The sequence below is a fragment of the Choloepus didactylus genome, chromosome 1, assembly GCF_015220235.1.
Source record: "Choloepus didactylus isolate mChoDid1 chromosome 1, mChoDid1.pri, whole genome shotgun sequence".
In the NCBI taxonomy this organism is placed as follows: Eukaryota; Metazoa; Chordata; class Mammalia; order Pilosa; family Megalonychidae; genus Choloepus; species Choloepus didactylus.
Window position 1 is genome coordinate 180,193,619 of NC_051307.1, and position 21,114 is coordinate 180,214,732.

The following is a 21,114-nucleotide window of genomic DNA, read 5'->3' on the forward strand; positions in this document are numbered from 1 at the left end:
TGCTGACATCATACTCAATGGTGAAAGACTGAAAGCTTTTCCTCTAAGATCTGGAACAAGTCAAGGATGCACACTGTCACCCCTGCTATTCCACATAGTACTGGAAGTTCTACCTAGAGCAGTTGGGCAAGAGAAAGAAATAAAAGGCATCCAAATTGGAAAGGAAGATGCCATGATCCCATATACAAAAAATCCTGAAAAATCCACAACAAAGTTTATAGAGCTAATAAACAAATTTGGTAATGGGACAGGGTACAAGATCAAGATGCAAAAATCAATAGTGTTTCTATACACTAGCGATAAACAATTTGAAGAAGAAATCATGAAAAAATCCATTTACAATAGCAACTAAAAGAATGAAATATCTAGGAATAAATATAACCAAGGACAAAAAGGACTTGTATGCAGAATACTACAAAACATTGCTAAAAGAAATCGAAGAAGACCTAAATAGATGGAAGGACATTCTGTGTTTATGGATTGGAAGACAAAATATCAATTCTACCGATTCAATGCAATACCAATGAAAATTTGAACAGCCTTCTTTGCTGATGTGGAAAAGCCAATTGTCAAATTTATATGGAAAGGTAAGGAGCCCCAAACAGCCAAAGCCATCTTGAAAAACAATATGAAGTTGGAGGAGTCACACTTTCCCATCTTAAAACTTATTACAAAGCTACAATAATCAAAACAGCATGGTAATGGTGCAAGGACAGACCTAAGGCCAAGGGAATTGAATTGAAACTTTAGAAACCAACCCTCACATTTATGTCCAACTTTTTTTTGAGAAGGGTGCCAAGTCCACTCAATGGGGAAAGAATAGCCTTTTCAATAAATGCTTCTGGGAAAACAGGTTATCCACGTGCAATAAATAAATAAATAAATAAATAAATAAATAAATAAATAAAATGAATAGTGAGCCCTGTCTCACACCTTACACACAAATCAGCTCAAATTGGATCAAAGACCTAAATATAAGAACTAAAACTATAAAACATAGGGAAGCATCTTCATCTTCAGGACCTTGTGTTAGGCAATGGTTTCTTAGAGTTTACACCAAAAGCATGAACAACAAAAGTAAAAATAGATAAATGGAATGTCATCAAAATTAAAACCTTCTGTGCATCAAAGGATTTTATCATGAAGGAAAAAGACAGCCTACAGAATAGGAGAAAATATTTGGAAATCACGTATCTGATAAGGGTTTAATATCCAGAATATACAAAGAAATCCTACAACTCAACACTAAAAAGACAAGCAACCCATTTTCGTAAAGGGGCAAAAGATTTAAATAGACATTTCTCCAAAGAAAGTATATGAATGGCCAAAAAGCCCATGAAAATATGATCAACATAATTAGCTATTAAGGAAATCAAAACCATGCTGAGGTACCATTTCACACCCACTAAAATGGCTACTATTTAAAAAACAGAAAATTACAAGCGTTGAAAAGGATGTGGAAAAATAGGAGTACTTATTCATCGTTGGTAGGAATGTAAAATGGTGCAGTCACTGTGGAAAACAGTTTGGCAATTCCTCAGAAAAATTAAGTATAGAATTACCGTGTGACTTGGCAATCCCACTTGTAGGTATCTAACCAAAATATTTGAAAGCAATGAAGCAAACAGATATTTCCACACCGATGTCCATAGTGGCATTATTCAAAATTGCCAAAAGGTGGAAGCAACCCAAGTGTCCATCAACTGATGAATGGACAAAGAAAATGTGGTATATAAACAAAATGGAATATTATTCAACCATAAAAAGGAATTAGTCCCGATACATGCAAAAACATGGATGAAACTTGAAAACACCATGTTGAGTGAAATAAGCTGGACACAAAAGGACTAATATTATATGATCTCACTTATATGAAATAATTAGAATGAGTAAACTCATAGAGTCATAAACTAGAATATATGTTACCAGGGCCACAGTAGGGGTAGGGATTGAGGAGTTAATGCTTAAATAGTATATTTTTTATTGGATTAATGGAAAAAGTTGGTAATGGATGGCGGTGAAAGTAGCACAACATTGTGAACATAATTAACAGCACTGAATCATATATTTGAATGCAGTTAAAAGGGAAAATTTTCAATTATATATATGTTACTAGAATAAATTTTAAACACAACAAACAATACTGTACAACACAAACTGTGAACTTTAATGTAAGTAATAGACTATAGTTAGTAGTACAATTATCAAAAAGTTCTTTCATTAATTATAACAATTGTACCACAGTAATGCAAGGTGTTAATAATAGGATAGTACATGAGAACTGTGTATATTATGCATGATTTTTTCTGTAAACCTACAACTTCTCTAATAAAGAAAAAAAATTTTAATTTAAAAAATTTAAAAAGTAAATTGGATATAAATCAAACAAGTTAGGCCATGTGATGAGAATTTTTGAAACTGAGAGAAAGGGTTTATTATACTATTTTCTCTACTTTTGTACGTTTAACATTTTACATAATAAAAAGGTACCATCTTCTCCTGATTCCTAATCTAGTTTTTAGATTTTTTATTCTTTTTAAGCTGTTTCCAGTATAGAATGGATGTGTGTAATTAAATTGTGGGCTGAGACTTCTTACAATTGAATCAAAGCAAGATATTGGAGTGGGATGGGAAGTAGGAAGCCACAGGTATATTAAACCTCAAAAACCTCCTAGTTTCTAAGTAATAACATATTACTATATAATTACATGTGTCCTTACTTTTGTTTGACTCAAAATGAAGTTGCATTTCTTCAATTTACTGCCAGTGGATAATAGTGTGTGATGAATGTCAAACATAATTAAAACATAGCTGAGCACAAGGAGAGAAACTGTCAGGAGCCAGTGAATACAGTGCTACTCTTTATCCAGTGAAAAACAGATGCTGCAGTTAACTCAAAGGAGTTTATAGAGAAGGCAAGCAATTTCACAATACAGTATAACCCTGTTCATTTCATCTCCCAACCCTTATTACCTGGACTGTTCAGAGCCTCTTACCTGTTTTCTTTGCCTTCACTCATTCTCTAATCCTTCCTATTTTCCTAAAATTTACGCTGTTCAGATGCTCTTGCTTTCTCGGGTCCCTCGTCGACTGCTCAAGTCGAGCCGATTTCTTTATTCTGGCATTCAAAGCCTTCCACCATCTGGCTCCAGCCTTTGTTTCTTTCCTGCATTCGTGCCACAGGCAAATTGGCTACTTATTGTTTCCTGAACACTAACCAAATTCCTCTTTTAAAATTGCACCAAGTTACCCTCACAACTTTCTCCCTTAACTCCCCTGTTAATCTAAAAGGCCATTTTTCAAAAAGGAAAAGAATCCTCTTAGATTCTTAGATTATGTCACTCCCTATCTCAGTGTCTGCCATTAGCCTTTCAAAGTCACATCTAGATACATATTCAGCTTCCTCCTTCAAATTCCAAAAGCTATTTGTCAGTTTCCTCCCACTTATATCGCTTCTTTGTATCCTTTTGCTTCTGCCAGTTCTTTCTTTCTGGTCAAACTCTCATTTCAACTTGTAGTTTCTGGGTACATAAGTTCTTCACTCTTTGTAATAAATTCCTCATTAAATGTCTATCTCCCCAACTAAACCATAAATACTGTATGGCAGTGACCATATTTGTCTTCTTCATAGGTAATCCCAGTGCCCAGAGTAAAGAGACTCAACAAATATTTTCAACAAATGATTAAATGCAGCAAATCTCTCATACTTTCATTTTTATCCAATTCTAATAATTTTTTTTCATGTTAGTATGTTACCCACCCCATGTCAGAAATAATCTTTTTCTTTCCTTGCCTCATGAAAAAATATTTCTTATAAGATTCCCTTACACAAAACTTTTCAAACAGAGCCTGCATGAATTCTAATAAGCCTAAAATATTCCAATAGAATATTTGCCTTTCCTCATATACTGGTAATCCCAATCATTGTTGGGGGGGGGGGGTAGTACAAATAATGGTTCAGACAGAAACACGAGGGCAGTTTCATAGAAAGGACATCATGGTAATTTGTGCTAAAGAATACCAAGCTGTCATCTCTGTGAGATAACTACAGGTAATTACCTCCTGTAAGTAAGAAAACAAGCAATATTTTCCCTCCTATGGCTACTTGAGGATAACAAACCCCATATGGGCATTTATGTCTTACTATAAGAATAACCACTAGTATTTGTAGAGAGCCTACTCTTTCAGTCTCTATGATTCCTACAAAACCCTTCATGATAGACTATAGCAGTCCACATTCCATACTGGTTATCATTGCTCGAAATAGGAAAAATACACAATAAATAAATATTTGAAGAAAATGCTAAGTCTAATCATAGTGAGTCACATGTATATAAAACAAGCATCAGCCAAATGCAGTCCAAGGGCCAAATCCAGTCCTGCAGGCTGTGTTTGCAAAGCTTTATTGAAACACAGCCACAAACATTCATTTACATATCACCTGTGGCTGCTTTAGAACAACAAAGGCAGCATTGGAGTTGGGACAGACAAGAGACTACATGACCTGCAACACCTAAAATCTTATTATACTTCCCTTTACAGAAAAAGTTTGCTAACCCCTGGTATAAAACATTGTTTTTTGGAGGATGATACAGGGAGGATCTGTGATCCTCGTTAGGAAGACACTTCTAGAGAACACAGTTTGAGCTATGCAACAAACATTTTGCAATGTCTAGTGAACCTCCAGACATGAAGAGAAAAAACCAAGCTGTGATATCATCAGGAAAAGGTACATACCTGGAGGAAAACAATCTATTACTAGAAAAGCAGCAATAACAACAGAGATGCTCTGTTTGCAGTTTTGGTGAACTCATGAAAATTATCCAAAGGAAATGATTCCAAAACCCAGATCATAGCCAGGTGTGCTGTACATGAATTAATCATGTGACAGATTCCTTTGGATGTTAAACTAGTGGTTGGAGGACAAGCTGGTTGATGTTCAGTTCCACAAAGTATGAAAGAGAGGAACATAAGTTAGCAATGAACAGAAAATGAGAAGTGTGGAGGGAGCACACAGCTGAGTGCCCTTGGGCAAATTAGCTCACCAACAACTCTGGGACTCCATGAGCCGATATGTGCGATGGGGGGTAATAATTTGTAAAAGCTTAAATAAGGAAATGTATGTAAAAGTGTCTGGCATTTATATGTATATATATATATATATATCCTTGACTAGGGTAGTAGAATGTGGAATGCTATAGTCTACCACAAAGGGTTTTGTAGGAATCATAGAGACTGAAAGAGTAGGCTCTCTACAAATACTGGTGGTTATTCTTAAATGCCCATATGGGTTTGTTTTTCTCAAGTAGTCATAGGAGGGAAAATATTGCTTGTTTTCTTACTTACAGGAGGTAATTACCTGTAGTTATCTCACAGAGATGACAGCTTGGTATTTTTTAGCACAAATTACCATGATGTCCTTTCTATGAAACTGCCCTCATGTTTCTGTCTGAACCATTATTTGTACTACCCTCCACCCCATGATTGGGATTACTCTGAGTCTCTCTTCCTCCCCAGAGCTACACAGGAAAATATCAGCCTTGTGGACACAGACAAGTGGGTGGCATCACCTTCTTCACATTAAGACAATTTCTGATCTGGTTTGTTTGATAATTATGTCCCTAGAACACAAAGGAATTGGACTTATATTGCATTTTTCTTTGCCCTTCTATAGGGAATATGCTTTCATTTGCTCACTTAATAAATTATTTTTTGAGGCCCTACTAGTCCCAGATATTCTTCTAAGATTTGAATATACAATGGTGAGCATTGGTTTTCTTAAGGTAATGCTAGCTGCTGTGGCAAATAAACCGTGAAATCTCTTTGGTTTGAACCAATAAATGTGTATTCCTTACTTTTATAAAATCCAATTAAAGGGAAGGGGGAGGGGGTGCTCTGCATACCTCAGTCATTTAGGGACCAGGATGATGGAGGCTCTGCCTTCTTCTATACATGGCTTCCAAAAAGGTCCTGAATTTTGACATCCAGCTAGCAGATAAGGGGTAAGAATCATGGAGGATGGTCTGGGGTTGGGGATGGAGGTGGTTGATGGGCCAATTCTGGAAGAGGTAGATCTCACATCCTCATTTCATTGGCCAGAACTTGGTCAGATTCAGGGCTTGCAGAGAAACTTCTCAGCAACAATTCCATGCTATGAAAAGGGAGCATGAATTTTTGCCAGACAGCTGACCATTCTGCCACTCCTCCCTGTAAAGGTGAGACAACCATTAATAATTACATACATAAATATTTGCACAGGATTCCAGTTCTGAAAAATCCAGCCTGACAAAGAGGATAGAGAAATTCACATTTTCTATCACAAAAGGGATTACTGGGAAATTTGAGCAAGCAGTACTGAGCCCTTTTAGTAGATGCTTACACACAAAAACCAGAAGAGGAGAGATATACACAAAACAAAGATTAAAGTGAACTTTTTTTTTCTACTTTTATTATATCATTCAGTTGTTCCTTTCAAAACTTTCCTTCTTGAATTTGTTAGGATAATCTCAGAGGGTGCTGAAAGTAATAAATAAATAAATAAATAATCAATCCATCAGAGATTTGCTGAACAGACCCATGTAATGAAAAATTGTCCAGTGTGCCAGTTTGGATATATTATGTCTCCCCCAAAAGTCATATTTTTTAATGCAATTTTGTGGGGGCAGACATTAATCATTTTGATTAGTGTGTGACATCTTAATTGAATGTTTCCATGGAGAATTGACCCCGCCCATTGAAGGTAGGTCTTGTTTAGTTCACCGGAGTCCTTAAAGGGAGCTCCAGGCCCAGATGCTTGCTAACGCTTTGAGATGCTAGCACAGAATTTGCTCCCGAGAAGCTAAAAGAGGACAAAACATTCCAAGATGCTTGCTGACACTTAGAGATGTTTGGAGATGCGGACAGAAGGACATTTGGAGATGGTAAGCTAAGAGAAACCCAGAGACATTTGGAGAAAGCCGTTTTGAAACATAACCCAGGAGCAAAGGACCAGCAGACTCTAGTCACATGCCTTCCCAGCTGACAGAGGTGTTCCGGACGCCATCAGCCATTCTTCAGTGAAGGTATCCTGTTGTTGATGCCTTAATTTGGACACCTTTATGGCCTTAGGACTGTAAATTTGTAACCAAATAAACCTGCTTTTATAAAAGCAATCCATGTCTGATATTTTGCATAATGGCAGCATTAGTAAACCAAAACCACCAGCAACTCACACAGCCTTCACATCCCACCATGCATTCATGAAGATGAGATACCTTCATTATCTGAGCCCAGAACTTTATTCTGTTTTACAAATTAACACAACGTATTTTTTGCACAATTTTTAGATTCACTGACTTTTCCAGGAATGTAATTGCCACATAAATCAAAGGGAAATTGTCCTTTGTTTTCATTAAAACTTTACAAAGAGAAGTTTTTCATTTTGAAAAATTCGGTTCCTCACAGGAGTACTGGTTATGGCATTTGAAGAGCCAACATCTCATAGCTGGCGCAGTAGTGCTCTCCTTTGTGCAGATTCCAATTTTTAAGTAGACATGTATTCCTTATATGTTTTCTAGTATAGTCCATGACTGAAATTTCAAAATTCTTTCACTATTACCTACTTTCCTTTTATCTTTCCTTTATGTATAGCTAAGTTTTTTATTTGTTTTATTTTGTGTGTGTGTGTGTGTGTGTGTGTATGTGTGTGTGTGTGTATGAAGTTCAGGAGATTGTTACAAAATCTTTGTGGCACTAAGTCTGATGGGTTTGTGAGCCACTATCATAAAGCAGTGTCAATTTTTAAGGTTGCAATGAGATCATAAGTATAATAATAACTACCACTCTCTGATTGCTTACCATGCACCAAGCAATGTGCTAATTGCTTTACAATTTCTTCTCTGTAATTCTTGCAATAAAGCTATCAACAAGGGACTATTTTTCTCTCTCTTGTACAAACAAAACAAGTGAGGCATACAGAGGTTAAATGATTTGGTTGATAAAAGTTAGAGCATCATTTGAACCCAAGTCTATCTGACCTCAAAGCCAGGGTGCTTGACGACCAGGCTAAACCTGTGTATGAGGCATCATTGTAGGAACTGTGGTACATTGGTGAGTAAAAGAGAGAACGATCCCTGCGTAGTGATGCAAACCAGACAATAAATAAGAAATCCAATAAGGAAATTTTATAGAATGTTAGTCCATGGATAAGGGCTACCGATAAAAGAAGAACAAAGAGAAGGGTGAGGAGGGTCAGAGTTTAGGATGAGGAGTAAGAGGTAGTAGACAAGGATTATTTTGGGTTTTTACTCTGAGAGCAACCTGGAGTCACAGTAGGGTCCTAAGAAAGGAGGAGCAATGATAATTATAATACTGAAAAAATTAAAACAACCCAGTATATTCAACAACAGAAGAAGAGTTTAAGACTTCGAAGCTAAAAAAACTCTGTGGAAGAGTACAATGTCCTTATTTATGATAAAATATAAAATAAAAGATAAAACATCATTTTTATGTTAAAATCATAGGACATTATTTATAGAGCAAGGACATGGAAAAGTTAAAACTGAAAATTGATTATGATCTTTGATTCTCACCATATTTAAAGTGAGAGTGGAGTGAATGAGAAAAAGTAGAAAGTAAACTTCCACAGATATATATATAGTATATGTGTATACAGTGAGTGGCAAAATAAGGAAAAAAAGAAAAAGAAAAGGAAATTTTTAGATCAACTAATTAAGTCCTCTAACTAGTACAGGTCTCTGTATGTGACAGTATAATCTCAAGGTTACCACAATATTATGTTCTTCTTTGCATAAACCAAAGTTAGATACATTCAGGTCAAATTCACAACAAAATTAAATGTTTCTTAAGATCTTATGAGTTCCTTTCTCCTTCAACACCTTTTTTTTTTTAACCCTTGGCTTTTAAAAGTTAGAAGGAACTCTGAAATTGCAAAAAGCATTTAATTTAGGCTCAAACCTCTGACCTCTAATGCTTTGGCTCCTAAGGCAAGGTCAAACGTACCAGAAGTGACAGAAAGGAGGACCATCTAGAATTGACGACAAACTTCAAATGTAGCTGCATCTCATCATCCCATTTTTAAAGTAAAAAATATAACTCCAACATCAGAGTCTCCTCTAGTCAGCTCTTCTCCATGAATAACTTCTTCATATACTCATGCAAAGTCTTTGACCCATAAGAAATTAGTAGCATTTATAATTATGTCTCAAAAACAAGTCTTTATATGGTATCCACTCGATAACGGATTCAGAGACATGAATAAAACATCTTAATTTTCAAGTATTTCTTTCAAATTAATTTTTGAAAGAAAATATTATCTTGTAAAGAAAGGATTTTTTTTAAGGCTTGCAGCTCTTGCATAGAAGGATATAGTTTTCATGGCCTGTCTTGTTAAAAATGTTCTAGTACCCATCTGATGCACACTTATTTATGGATTTCAGACTAAAAGCTCTTTTTTGCCAGTTTTCCTCACAAGCACTTATCTCAACATCCTCATTAGGTGGTTTTTCCCTTTTCTTTTTTGTTGAGGCCTAGCCATGCCCTTGGTACTCTCTTTTGTTCCATGCTGCAAAAGAAATGGTTTTAAAGGCTCCCTTTCCACCAGTCCCACCTTTTTTTTTTTTTTTCTTTGTAATTAGCCTTATTTGAGGACCAGAAAAGCAAAAGACTGGAAAGAAATACAAAAACTATTGAACAAAAGATATGATGTTCTTTACCCCAACCATATGCTGTACAGCTCGTGTACAACCTGGGTCAGATGATTCGCATATATGCCTTTAAAATGAAAAGAGAAAGAAAAAAGAAAGAAAAAGAAAAAGCACTGACTTACATGGCAGCTGCATTGGTATAAACAGGCTGGGAGTAAATGTCACAGTGAAAGGAGAATAATATATTTTACCTTTATTGCAAAACTAATTCACTTTAGAACCAAAGGACATGTTAAAACTAGGTATCTAATAACAATGCCTGTAGATAGCCATCTGAAACAATATCCTAATATTAATCTGCTTTCATTGAAATGACAGAAATACTCTTCGCTTTTCAAACTCAAATCATGCGCTGTCTTTTGAGCCACACGCATCTGGAATTGTTCAGCTATTTCCTTTAAAATGGGTTCCTTAGAAATGTTTTGATGCAATGATGATTGAAAACTTTTTGTCTGCCTTTTCTTTTTCTTATTTCATTAGTTAGAAAGCATATGCTTAAGTAAAGGGTCAATGGATTTTTACCGTTTTTGTACTGTGGAAGCAAACTCTAGGTTTCAAAATATTTAAAATTCATAAATATCAACTGGACTATTGGGCCTGCGTCAGTGTTCATCAGCTCCCCACACCAAAAAAGAAAAAAATTTTTTGACAAATAAAATCCCATGAGAACGATCATCACGAGAATGAGCAGCTCCAATGGGGCAAAGGGCAAAGTGTGAAGACCAAGGGATCCAAAGATAATAGTTGTCATTGTAGAGAAGCCGACCTCTGTCTTCCTCCCCACTCTACCCCATGAAGTAAAGATTTCAAATCTATCAGAATCTGGGCTTTGTTTGTTGTCTATTTTTTTGTTTGCTTATTTCCAGTTCTGATTGAGCAAGTATCAGTTAATTACCCAGCAGGAAACAAACAACCTATTCTAACAGTGATTTAAAGAGAGTTCAATAAAGGGATGACTTACAAAGGCATGGAAGGATTTTCGGAAAACCAACACGGGGTAGTGTTGATAACCATTACCACCTCCGGGCCAAAAGGGCCCAAAGGAAAGACCCATTACCGGACTCCAGAGAGGTAGCTATACTATGTGAAATGAACTGTGGCTTTTAGAAGAGGCCTGCAGTCAATCCAAAATGACTTGGCCATGATGACATTGAAGGAATAGATACCCCAACCTCTCTCCCTGGTCTCTGCTCTCCTGCAGATGTTTCTCTTTACCCAAACCCAACTGGAAGCCAAAGGGCAAAGAAAATTGTTAATTCTACCCTACAGATCAGTCTAGGCACAGAGCAGAGTGGAGAGGGAATAAGGAGGGGCAAATGGAAGCTATCCATTTCGTTAAGTACCAGATGAGTACCTCTTTTCTCTACCCACTTTGTGTTACGGGTATAACTTTGTGTTACAGGTATAGCCATCTCTTCTTCCTATTTTTTCCTTTCCTTTTATGTAAAATAAGATTAATGGGACTCCTGTAGGAAACAATTCTGAACACAAGCTTGTGTTCTCTTAATTATGCTAACAGATCAAAGGGCTCAAGATAAGTGAAAAGTGTTAATGCCCCTCTCTTCACTCTCTGCTGAGTGGAGAGTGATTAATGGACATGGTCCTTTCTTTCAACAAACATTTATTTAGTTCTTACTTATGCAAGAAACCATCCAGGAAATCAAATACGGATCCCATCGCTGGAATTAATCTCTGGTTTTCCCTGTCCAGCATCCTTTTCTGCTTTCTTCTGTTACCCATACTCAGCCACAGGACTGGGCACATGTTGCAGACCTGCCAATCAAAGTGCTCCTCCCTCCTGGCCACACTGACAGGTTTGGAGCAGGCAAATTACCTGAGATAGACCAATAAGAGACTTCCTGAGGACCTTTCAGCCGTACTTATCAAAAAAGAAGTGCTCTTTTGAAAGGAATTGTTCAACGAAAAGGATGTGAACAGAGCCTCTGAGAAGGATGAGGCCAAGTTGAAATAAGCAGAGCTGAGGAGAGAAGGAGACGGAGCCTCTAGATCCAGCCATGCCAGAAGTCCATTAGACTGTCCAGTTCTTCTGAGCCAATAAATTATCTTGTTTAGCTTACGTTAGAATTTTATCCCTTGCAAGCAAAAGAGTTTTGATTACTACGCTATCCTCAAGAAGCTTACATCTAATAGAGAAGATAAGATACACATAAGTAGGTAAAACACAAAATATAAAGTAATTAATGGAATTTTAAAAAGTAAATATAAAGAGTTTATAGGCTATGATTAAAAACTTTTGGTCTGCCTTTTCTTGTTTCATAAGTTTACTTCTGTATTTTAGGAAATAGAAGTAATTACCTGAGTATTCAAGAACCTAAATCATAGATAGAATGTGGACATGTTAATTGCTGGGGGCTGGGGACATAGAGAGAGGTGGCAGATGTGTGTTTTATATATTTGTATCTCACAAAGAAAGAGAGCTGAATAATACGGTGGAGAGAAAGTTGCAATTTTCTGCTAGCCAGATCACAAACATTTTTAAAATGTTCATGACTTGAAGAATATACACCAAATAATTTAACAATGGTTAGCTTTTGAGAGTAGGGCTACAAAATATTTTTCTTCATTGTACTTCTCTATTTTTCAAATTGCACTTTGGCAATAAAGAAATAATAGTATTTTTAAACAAAAAGGAGGAAATACCAGAGTCTGTCAAAAAGAGGGGGAAGGAGCTACCATTATTGACAAGTTTTAGAAACATTAATGCCTAAATCAATTTTGTTTTGAATTGTTTGAAGACAGAAGATACATTTGTTGTTCAACAACAGTTCTTAATAGCACGTCCATGAACTCAAAGATAGAATTAGCTCAGGCCATTGCAGCTCGAGGCTGCCTGCCACGTACTGTTTTTACAGGTTGCCCAAGATCAATGTATGTGTCAGAGAACTTGTTGTAACACTTTTCTGTCGCTCTAGGAAACTAGATTTTAGTACACAGTTTTATCAAAGAAAGCCAAAAACTCAAGCAACATAATAACATGAGCCTAACGTGAAACCCTGAAAAATTCAAGCAGATTACATAAGCAGCGGAACTGCATCAAAAACTATGAAGCATTTGAGTGCTTTCGTTTACATAATGGAGAAATTGATTTTATTTCTGTAAAACTGAACAGTGCTAAATGTGAACACACCAGCCACCATCCTGAACTGAGTAAAAACAAAACGCTTTAAAAATTAATTTAAGGTCTTTTAAAGGCTGTAACCAGTTTAGGGTCAAGAGTTGTTGACAGTCTCTTTTCTGTTACTCATGAAAAATAAGAAAAATCTCCATTATACCTCAGATTATTTTAGACACTATGTTTTAATAATTATCCTAAAGAGATTAGAATCACAACGTGGATAACAAATTCTTAGCATCCTTTATCCTAGACAGCTTTGATTTTCTCGACTAATTTTTTTTCCTCCAGTTGTACATGGTATTCGTTACTTTTATGTGACTGAGAGGTTTGAGGAAACAGAGAGAAAGTTTTGGTGCCCTCAGACAACAAAATTGATTTTTTGTGGCACCACAAAAATGCTTTACCAGATTAACCTTTAGATTTACTGTTGGTTTCAGATATTAAATTTTTGCTTTTAGAGCTTTGCCTTGAGCTTCCAAAATGAAATATGATTTGCTTTTAATCATTTTTATTGAAATTTGTAAGTATGTATTAGTAGACTAGATAGATATATACAAAGCTACGCTTTAATAAAGAGAATTAACTCATTTAAAATTTAGAAGTGGGCTGAACGGTAAACTTCACTATGCTATTAAGGAAAACTCAAGATAATTTTAAGAACTATGCTACCATATGTATAGAAAAAATTAATGGAACAAATGCAGATTATATTCAGGAACTTAATGGCATTTTAAATCAGCATGGTAAGGGCAAATTATACAACAAAAAAATTTGAGAATATAGCTATTCCCTTGGAAAAAATATTATTATATCCTTACCTCACACCATCCACAAAAACAAATTCCAGACAAATAAATATTTAAATTATATTTTTTTACCTACAGAAGTCCTAGAAGACAATATAGTGAAATAGTTTTTATAATCTTACTATGGGGAAGATCATTATAAAGTTTGACAAGAACTGTGGAACCATGAAGGAAAATTTGTAAGATATGGCTACATACAATGTAGTTACCTCTGTTAAGTTGAGAGACTTTATAAACAAAGTTATGTGGCATCAATTAATACACTGGAAGAAAATATTTTGAACACATCTCAGACAAAAGACTAATATCCTTAATACATACATGGTTCTTACAAATCAGTAACAAGAAAAGCAAACAACCAATTAAAAGCAATTCTTAGCACAAGTAGGTGTTAAACTCATATAAAGATGTTTAATCCCACCAATAAAGAAATGATCAATGAAACAGCAATGAAATAATAGTGTTTGCCTACATGATTGGCAAGTTTAGAAGCTTAATGAAAGAGTATTAGCAAGGATATAGAGAAATAGGCAATGTCGATTACTGTTGGTAGAAGTATAAATTGATAGAGCCTTTAGGAAAGGGCACTTTGACAGTATCAATACATTAAATCCACATATTCTATGACCCAGCAAACTCACCATGAAGAATTTATCCTACAGAAACACTGTCATGCATGTGCAAAAATAGATGCAAACAAATCATTAAACTTTATATTAAAAATATCAATGATAACCTATATAGTTATCAATAAGACACTAGATAAATATACCATCATGTATCTGTGTGTCTCAGTGATCTATTTTTGTATAATAAATCCCCAAAATTATGACTTAACATGTTATTTATTATTTCCCTCTCTTCTTTGGGTCAGGAATACAGGCAGAGATTGGCTAGTCAGTTCTTCAATGCTATGTGGTATTGACGGTAGTCAATCAATTGGCTACAAAAGTTGGTGGTTGATCCAGACTGGAAATTCCAAAATATTTCAGTCAGATCTGTTGCCCCAGTGTTCTTCCTCATGGCCTCTCTCTCTTCACCTGGTTAGCTTGGGCCTCCACATGGCATGGTGTTCTCAGAATAGTCAGACTTCTTACAAGGGAGATGGCTTTGAAGAGACAGCATTCCAAGAGGACAATCTCCAATGTGGCATTTTTTATTAAGCTTCTGCTGTCCCATTGGTCAAAGCAAGTTACATGGTCAAGCTCAGTGTCACAAAGACACAGCTACCAGGAGGTATGGTTCTTCAGGGCAACCCATAAAACAGTCAACTAAACATGCTATAGAAAACAACACAGCCATTAAAAAAAAAAAGTAATTGATTATTTTTATATTTACTGATATGGAAAAATGTCCAGGATGTATTTTTAAAGAAAAGAACAAGTTACAGAACAATACTGTTAGATCACATATTTTTTTTTTTAAAAAAGGAAAAATTTACATGGGTATATTAAACATGTAATATATGTGCATTTATATATATGTATTCATTGTATATGTATGCATGTATGTGTGTGTAGAGAGGAAAATTTAAAGGGATATACTCCAATACACTGTAAACTGTAGTCAATGGTAATTACTGGGGATTACAATTAGAATGGAAAAGATTGTTATCGTTATTGTTTGGTTTGGTTTATAATTTTTATTTTCTCTTTTGTATTCTTTAAAATGCTTACAACCATCATATGTTTCTGTACTTTTTTCAAAAGATAAAAGTATTCAGAGAAGCATCTTTAGTTTGCTGTAAACACCTCAAAATAATGGCATTTTGCTAGCATACATTTAGCCGTAAGCAATTGCAACAAACTGTGTGTCAATTTTGGTCTGCCAAGATATTGCCCTGGGGCAGAGTGACAGGTAAGCAAAACAGTAGAGGGACATGAACAAAGGCAGGACAATCTACTATAATGACTTTTTAAATAGCTTTATTGTGCATGAAGGATTACTTTCATAATTTCTTCCTTCTCTGAAGGTCACTTATCTTAGGCAAAATGCAAATGTGATTCTGGTCACAATTAAAATTAAATATATGTTTTGCCACCCCAAAAAATCTACCAGATGAACTTTCAATCTCTCTTCTTTGGTTATCTGGGTAGTAACCAGAATGGAATTGTCATCATTGTCGTCATCGTCATCATCATCACCATCAAACCACTGCTTATTACATGTCAACTCACATGCACAAAAACCTGTCGTATATCACATGGCACAAAGTCACTGACAGAGTAGCTATTACTATTGTCTGCATTTTGAAATTCAGAAAACTGATGCTCACACTAGGTCATCACAGTAAAAGTGGGAGCTGATCTGACCTCAGGCAGGCCTGGTCCAGAGCTCCTATTCTACTGCTCCTTCATGGAAAAGGTGATGGACAGGCTCTATGTGTGTGTGTGTGTGTGTGGTGTGTGTGTGTGTGTGTGTGTGTGTGTATAATATATATATATAAATTTAGAAGCCCTATCCTTAACATATGTCAACAAATGGTGATAACTAAAAGTTTTCACTGTTTAAAATCTATTTCTCATTATCCTTTGGGACACAGCTAACTGAGGTTAAGCATACATTTATGCCCGTGATCTTGGATTCAGCATCACACTAATGCAGAGGTAGCCAGGGGGGCTAGCTTGCTTCTAGAACCACATATCAGTCTCTCTATGCCATAAGAATTTTTTTGTGCCAAACAGAACCTGATCTTCCAATATTCTAATGCTGAAATTAGAGAGCTCAAACAACAGCTGATTGCACAACATGAGATCCACTAAAATCTGACAGCAGGTGTACTCACCAATTTTGACCATAATGATGGCAATAAGGAGACTTTCTGTTAAAGGGACAAGAGAGCAGATATCTGCCATCAGGTGCTGGGAAAAAAGCAAGACAGTTTTAAACAAGTACCACATGTGGTGACTCATTAGATGTTGAGAGCTAATAAGAGGCTGAAGATTTTTAGCTTAGCACTGATGCTGTGGACAGCAGGATATCCTAACATCTAGAAATTGAGAATGAATCAGGAGGTGGTGATAAATCCTGTGCTGACGCCTGGTGTGTGGAAATGTTATATTTTTAGGATAAAGGCAAAGATGTAAAAATCCAAGAGAGTGCCAGAGTGAAGCAAATATATTGAGAGACCTGTACATTCTTGTACTCATTCATTCACTAAGCCATTACTACGGGACAGACAGCATGCTAGTATCTGATATACAGGAGTCAGGGAGAAAGTCATGGTCCCTTCCTGATGGAGCTGATAGTCTAACAGGAAGGAAACAATTAAACAGATAATGATTATAAAATGTGATAGATGTTATGATTCTAGAAGTATAGATCATAATGGGGATAATTGTCCAGAGAGAAAAAGAAATCCCAATGGAAGTACAGGCCAAGGACAAGAAGAAGGAATAATCTAGACAAAAAAGGAGGGAAGTCCCCTAAGTAAAGAGATCAGCATGCAGAAAGATCAGAGATGGCAAGAGCTGGGGGTGATTAGGAGCCAAAGATGAGGATGGAGAAGTGGGCATAAGCTAGATGTAGACATTCTATGAAAAGTACCTCTACTTTTACAGTCTTTAAAACAAGACAGAGGTGTGAATCCTGACTCTATATGAGCTTTGTGACCTTAGGAAAATGACTTAACTTCTCTGTGTCTGGAATTTGCCATCTGCAAAATAGAAATAATAATAACTACCTGGCAACTTTTAAAATATTTTTTTTTAAAAAAAAGGTCTGTAAAGCAGAGCCTTATGCATAGTATCTCAATATTATAAAAAGAAATTAAACAATAAAGATTCTTTAATGCCATTTCAAAATGTTAATCCCACCGGCAAAGCGATTTTCAAATTAATCTTAACATCACTTTCTCTAGGTCACTTTGAAACTCTGTTGAAAGCAGCACATTCTCTCCCCAGAATAATGCACACATTGACACACATACCAAATTTTGCAACATGTTTTACAGGGGGACTCTGAAACAGTTTTTGCCAAACTGTCGAGTGGCTCCTTTTAAAACAGAGAACTGAGCGGTGAATCACAGAACTGTGATACCGGCTAAGCCCACAATCGTTATCCTGACTTTCTTGGCCAGATGACTTAAATCATACCCATCTGTTGCTCACACCCCTCTAGTCTCACTGACTGCACCAAGCAAATGGACAGGTTACAAGCGACTATCAGACACACAAAGCAAAGAATTATTCAGTTTCATAATAAGGAAAGAAGAAAAGTATAAAAGACTTCAGCCTTCACCACAGCAACATTTTTCAGTCCAAGTGATTTTTATTCTGCTGAGGACTGACTACTTCTGAAACATGCATTCATGTGGTCCATTTCTCTGCTGAAACTGGGATAAGGTGGCCCAAATTTATGTGATTAACCACTGGTGCTAAGAGATCGGGACCACAGCCACTCATCGTCACCTAAAGGGCCCTCCTTTCCCAAAAACTTGAGTAGTACATACACTAGTTCTAAATGGAAGTCATCATAAAGACATCAGAGGCTCTGAAATGAATTGTTTTCATTAAATGTTCATTTATGCCCCCTCCAAAAAGATTCCACTTGAATTTTTCTAGTTTAAAAAAAAAGTGACTCTTTTTTAACAATCTTCAGAGTTACTTCAGACATTCTGTTTGAAAAATATCTTTTGAAAATATTCTGCCTTGTTGAAAAATATGCAGCATTATAAAAAGAACTTAAGAATGGATAAGAATGGGATGCAGGCTCCCCGAGGCCCACCCTGCCACCACTTGTTTGCAAAGTCGATGTTTGAGTCTCAAAATAGTCATGAACATGGAATTCATTCTGGACATTGCTGTCCAATTGGAACAACTGTTAGTGTTTATAAGGCCTGTGGCCTGATGAAGATAACATTTATTTTAGATTAGTCTGGGAGCTGGCATTGTTGTTCTAAGAGTCTAAAGATGAAATTACAAATTTAAACAGTTCACGTTGGTAGCAAAGGCTACTGTTTGCCGTAGCAGATGCTGTAGGTGCTCCCCCAGTATCCTGCGGGCTCCATCCTGCTGAAAGCACCTCCAAATCTCTGCAGAGAGCCTACTAGAGGTCTACACATAGTGTAGGCTGGTAGTGCTGGAAGTTCAAGCCGCCAGGAGCAGATGGGAGTCAGCCGACAAATGCTCCAGCTTCCTTACACCTTGGTTGGGATAACTCTGACCACATTGACTCCCAGTGTTCCCTGCTGATTTAAGCATCAGTTGCCCATTTGTGTAACTTGATGTATAATGTGCCCTTTATTAGCTGCCTTCCCTTCCTTGTCTCACTTCCCCACTTCCTCAATATTTCCTTGTTTAGTCTCCTAAATGAACTATTTATACATTGTTTTCCGATATGCTTCTGGGGTAACCCAAACTAAGCCTATTATTTTCCTAATAGCTAGTCCCTTCTTCCTTGTTAATACAACTCCAATGTTGCCCAAGTATCTGTCCTCCTCCATGCTGCCATGTGCTTCAGAACAAAGACTTTTATACCCATGCCCCGTGCCCCAGGGAAGGGGTTCTGGTGGCTCTAGGTCTGTGGAGGTGTTACCTTCTAGGCATGAGCAGGTGGCTCAATTATAACCAAAGAGACATGAAGGAAAGTCAGCTGGGGGACTTTGGAGACAGAGGAAGAGCCAGTTCATTTTCAGTCCCTAGATACTGTCATGTCTAGAGATGACACTAGAATTGTTGCAGCAAACTTTCAGCCATAAGGGAAGATAATGGGAGGGCAGAGTCAAAGCAGAAGAGGGTAGAGCCACAGATTCCCCCAAAAAGCAGCATTAGAGCCCTGATTATGTTCTTCCTGGAGCTGCCCTCGCCTTTGGGAGTTTTTATTATGTGAAATTGCTCTTATTGTTTAAAGTAGTTGAATAAGGGTTTTTTTGTTTTGTTTTGTTTTGTTTTGTTTTTTGTTATTCCAAGCAGAAGCATCTAATTTTTACATTGTTCCTAACCAGGAAAATCTTCCATAATCTTTAGTGGCTGCAAATGGCCACTGAAGCCGAAATCAAGAGCCAAAAGGGTTCAAATAGACATCAGGACAAACAGGTAGAGGGGAATATGCCATCATGTTCACCAAATAATAATGGCAAGCAAAGCTAGAATGTACAAATTCCAGAAAACCACGAGTGGAGAATCTGCCAATCTGCATTCCTTCTTTCCTTCCTTCCTTCCTGAAACTATCATTTATTATCATTTACTGAGTGCTTAACTCTTTCTGGGCACTGCTAGGAATTGGGCTTATCATGGTGAACAGGACACACATGGCTGTGTCCCTTGGTGGGGCTTGTATCCAAGTGAATTGCTGACAAGTTAGAGCTAAGGAGGATGTTGTGGGGTGAGAAGAAGGCAGGCTGACCCATGTATGGGCCCAGCTAGAACACCCTCAGCTCACATCTGGGTCCTACTTCTACTGCTCTTTCCTACCATGTGGCCTCAAAGGTGCCAAGGGTGACTTCTGACTCCAGACAAAAGTATCAGTGGCTGGGGTGCAGGAAGGGGTTGCAGTCCCGCTGAGAGCCGAAGATGGCAGTGAATGTAAACTTGACATCAGTGACCAGTGAAAACCTAAGTCAACATGACATGAAGGCGTGGTTCAATGACTCTCTGCAGTTAAATTTGACAAAGATTGAATGGTTGTGCTCAGGGGCTGCCTATTGTCAGTTGATGGACATGCTGTTCCCTGGCTCCATCGCCTTTTAAGAAAGTGAAATTCCAAGCTAATTCGGAACATGAATACAACCAGAATTTCAAAATACTTCAAGCAGGTTTGAAGAGAATGGGAGTTAAAAAATTAATTCCTGTGGACAAATCAGTTGCAGAACAATTTTGAATTTGTTCAGTGGTTCAAGAAGTTTTTTGATTCAAATTATGTTGGAAAAGACCACGATTCTGAAGCTGCTAGACAAGGTCAAGCGACAGCAGTGGCTCCCTCCCTTGATGCTCCAGCTCTGAATAAACAAAAGAAATCTCTCTGGTCTAGAAGGGCAGCTCTGCAGAGACCCATTTCAACCCAGAGAACTCCGGCAGCTCCTAACGAAATCTGGCCCGCTTGTGGTGAGAAAGAACCTGCTGTGGGCGATGGGGATGACCAAGCAGCTGAATTGATGGAGCAGGTCAGCATATTGAAACTTACTGCTGAAGACTTGGAGAAGGAGAGAGATTTCCACTTTGAAGAGCTAAAGAATATTGAATTGTTTTGTCAGAAGAATGAGGGGGGAAATTACCCTGCATTGCAGGGGGTTGTGGACATTCTCTACTCCACAGAAAAAGGCTTTGTGATACCTGATGGAGGGACCCAGAAGGAATGAGAAGGGTGCTGACAGCCTGCACCAGAGCAACACCTGAATTCCTCACTCCAAATCCGGTGATTAACTGTAAATTACTCCCTCGTATTATTCTTAGAGGACTCACTAGTTCCTTTTCTTTCTTTTTCAGGGTTCATGAGCATTTTAAGCGCACTCTTGTTTAGACATTAGTTG

General features: G+C 37.0%; 1 pseudogene; it reads left to right on the forward strand.

Moving 5' to 3' along the window:
• Positions 1-20,158: 20,158 nt before the first annotated feature.
• Positions 20,159-20,943, forward strand: LOC119527921 (annotated as a pseudogene).
• Positions 20,944-21,114: the final 171 nt, after the last annotated feature.